The sequence below is a fragment of the Otolemur garnettii genome, unplaced genomic scaffold (assembly GCF_000181295.1).
Source record: "Otolemur garnettii isolate 467f Iridium unplaced genomic scaffold, OtoGar3 scaffold00168, whole genome shotgun sequence".
NCBI classification, from domain to species: Eukaryota; Metazoa; Chordata; class Mammalia; order Primates; family Galagidae; genus Otolemur; species Otolemur garnettii.
Window position 1 is genome coordinate 1,729,505 of NW_003852563.1, and position 4,453 is coordinate 1,733,957.

Genomic DNA, 4,453 nt, shown 5'->3' on the forward strand with positions numbered 1-4,453 from the left:
TATTATAAAAGCTATTCATGTACATAAAACATTGGTCCCCCTTAATATAATATTTTGAAATTTAAAAAAGTTATAAGGATAAACCCTCTTACCTTCACCCCACTAATTTAATTCTGTTTTAGAACCTAGCACTCTTAACAATTACAGTCTATCATTCTACCTAAGCCTTATCAAACATATGATTATGTGCAGGTGTGTGTACTATATATTTCATAAATACCACATTACTTCTTTTTACTTAAATACACACATTTATATAAACATACACACATACATTAATCCATTTTATTTTTTTTAACATCAATATTATAAAATTCTATACATTGTTCTCCAACAAGCTTTGAACTTTTAACAATGTATCTTGGATATATTTCTAGCACTACACACAGATTTCTCTCATTTTTTAAACTAACATATAGTTTTATTTTATAATGTGGATCATATCATGGTTTTTATTTATGACTATTTTATTTGAAAACTAATACATAAATAAAAGAAAAATTCAAATAGTACAAAAAGTACACAATGGGAATCAAATCTTCTCACTACAGGCTACCAATTGCCTTGTCTACTCTGTATAAGTTCCCTGTACAGAATTTCAAAGGCATTCTTAGAATACATAATTAAATATAATACCGATGGTGCCAAACAATGTATACATATTTTAAGAAAGAAAAAGCTGTATTAAAATTGTGATAATATACTATACCAATTACAAAAAATGAATACAAGTCACACTTGATTTCTGCAATTATAAGAGATGCTCAAAGTATATCTGTAGTATAATATATAATACATAGATAACATCTCTTATTGTGTACATACATGTTTTGGCACCCTCTGTGTGTGTATATACACACACATATATACATATAAATTTAAATACACATATGTACACAGGAGTATTTTGTAACATAAAAGGAAGTATATCAAAGATACATTTTTATATATCGTATGTATTTTGATATACTTCCTTTTATGTTACAAAATACTTCTGTGTACATATGTGTATTCAAGTGCATTATATATATTATATATAAAATCTTTTTGAAAACTGGAAGTGTACACTACATCATCTAAACTGTACTTCTTATAACAATGTAAGTTATAAATTTTTCTTATTAGTATACATGGATACATCTTATTCTTTCATACAGCCATATATTTTCATATATATATTTCAAAATTTATTTCATTATCTCCCAATTAATGGGCATATAAGGCACTTTCAGTTTTTTCCAGAAATGAATTTTTTTAGAATTACAATATTGCATACATATATCAAAATTCCTGGAGGGCTTATCATTTATGTAACCATTCTTCTCCTGGTATCTAGTTAATTCCACTAGCTTGTTATTATAGACAGTGCTGTAACATAGTTGTCACTGTCATGTTTGAGGATCACTCTAGGGCAAGTATCAGTAATTGAAATTCTTAAAAGTTTATTAAAATTTAATTTGAATAGATACTATCAGTTTGCCCTTCAAAAAACTCTATTGCTTCCCCTAACTGGAAATAAATAAACTTTATCCATACAGGTGCCATCACATAATAGTTTTCTCTGACAATTTAAGGAGTAGAAGAAATTGTATTTGATGATGATTTTAATTCCCCTGACTCCTGGTGAAGTTGCATATATTTTCATGGGACTATGTTCTTAGTAATTTTCTTTTCTGAAAGTTGTATGTTTTTGCCTTTGACTAGGCTTTATTTCATTTTTTTATTAAATCATAAACACATACATCATGTATATCATTAATGCATTTATGGGTACAATGTGCTGACTTCATATAGAATTAGGAACGCTTACATCACACTGGTTAATACATACCTCATTTCATTTAGTTATTGTGTTAAGACATTTATACTCTATACTAATAGATCTGACATTTCATTTGTTTTTTATTTCTTTAAGGAAGTTGTTCACATATTTTGGATATTATTACTCTAGCTTACGTGCCTTGCACATTAGTTTTTACAGCTTTGGGTTTTTTGCTGTCATTTCTTTTGAAAATGTTTAAAATGTTTAAAAATTTTTTGATTCAGTCAAAGTTATCCAATTTCTGGCTCGGCGTCTGTAGTTGGTTAGCCTGCCAGCTGGCGGGTTCAAACCTAGCCCAGGCCTGCCAGACAACGACAACTATAACAAAAACATAGCCAGGCGCTGTGGCAGGTGCCTGTAGTCCCAGCTACTAGGGAGGCTGAGGCAAGAGAATGACTTAAGCCCAAGAGTTTGAGGTTGCTGTGAGCTATGACACAAGGCACTCTACCCAGGGCAACATACTAAGACTCTGTCTCAAAAAAAAAAGAATTATCCAGTTTTCCTTCACAGCTTTTATATTTTATGTCATGTTTAAGAATGACTTCCATAATTTTCTTTCCTATACTTACTTCTAACACTTTTATTTTCAACATTTAGCTCTTTGATCAATTTATAATTTATTTTTGTGAATTGTGGGACGTAGCCATCTAACCTTTTATTTTCAAAATGCATAGTTAATCTTCCAATGTAGTTTTTAATACTTATTTTCTATATTGATTTAAAATTCTACCATTATCATAAAAAGAATTGCCATATCTTTTATGACATGTTTCTAAATTTTAAATAAATTTGTTTTAAAATAAATGTTTCTAAATTCTCTCTACCATTTCATTGACACATTTTTTTTTCCTGAACCAACGCCACAGTGTTTTAATTGCTAAGCCCTTTAAAAATATTCTGAAGTCTGGTAGGAGAAGTTACAGCTTTTACTTCCAAAGCATTCTACTTTTTAAAAATATTCTTTGTTTTCTTTTTGTATTGCCTTTCTGTTAAGTTTATTTTAGAGTTAACTTATCAGCTATCATTTTACAAACCATATTGATGTATTAACTGAGGGTGCTGGGAACTTAATAATTTGGAGAGTACTGTCAGCATTTAAATACAAAATTGCTCCATGTAATCATGTTTAAGAGTATAAAGAATTTCCATGCTACTTCAAGAATAGATATACCCAGGTTTATATTTGGATTCTTCTACTTTGTATTCTTTCAACAAACATTTCAACATCGTTCTACTTACTTCTTACTCATAATATCCACCAAGTAGGAATCGATTACAAGGCAACTTTGTTTTCAATTAGGAATGGGGCTAGGAAAACAGGCATTTTTAATTAAGGGAGTGACGAATCAGGTTCAAAACTGATCTACTTTCCCTTGTTGCCTCAATGATTAACAAAATATCTGCACCATCAGTTTGCTGGAGGTTAACTGAGAAACACATTTTTACCTCCCTTGTATAGGAAAAACATACTGATCTCCATTTCACTTATTTTTGGATTTTGGTGATATTTCAACTTTTTCTGGACTGATGATTCACTTTTGTCCTACTTAAAAACATTTACTTAGCAAATTAATAGTATTAATAGGCACTGAGCATGTTTAAGCCACTTTGAACACTATTTTTAAGGGCTTTAGCAAATTAATTTTATGCAAATGGTGTTTCTAATGCTAGTGCTGTTAATCCGTTCATTAAAGCTAGAGGAAGCAAACTTTATTTTGGCAATTAGGTGAAGTTACTATATGTATTGAAAAACACCAAATGACACTTCTTTTAAAGTGTACCATAAATTTAGACTTTTTACAAATTCAGACTTTTTTCCAATCATGTAGTATGAAACCATAAGCTGATTTTTTTTTTTTTTTTTTAGAGACAGAGCCTCACTTTGTTACCCTTGGTAGAGTGCTGTGGCATCACAGCTCACAACAACCTACAGCTTTTGGGCTTAGGTGATTCTCTTGCCTCAGCCTCCCAAGTAGCTGGGATTACAGGCACCCCCCACAATGCCCTGCTATTTTTTTTGTTGTTGCAATTTGGCTAGAGCCGTGTTTGAACCCACCACCCTCCGTATATGGGGCCAGCGCCCTACTCACTGAGCCACAGGCGCCACCCCATAAGCTGAGATTTTTGTTTTTGGTAGTCAGGGATAAGTTGCATTGCTGGGAAACTACCGGCATAAAGCATCACAGGTGCCTTGAGCTTAGGGAAAATGTATCTGATGGGCTTGTATCTGTAATTGAAAGGCCAAAGCAGCTCACCTGGCTGAGGGCAGCCTGGCTGCCCCTCCGACCCAGGGAAGCAGGAAGACTGCCATGGCCCATCTTTCAAGAGCAGACAAGAATTGCCATTACTTAACAGGACAATGATGCGCCCTGATCTATTATCAAATGTCAAGCTGCTGCTGCATTTGACTTCTCTCCCTGCTGCGGAAACGCCATGTTGTCTGACAGTGTTTGGAGCGACAGACATAGCAGGTGGCAACTATCGACGTGACCTTTCAGGTTATCTACAGAACACTGAGTGCATTTAAAGGGATAAAGTTGACATTTGTGGTTATGATCATTCATATTCTCATCATCTGTCCATTGATCTAAGACACTGGTCACATCAATGTCTAGAAGCCCAGTGACAAAA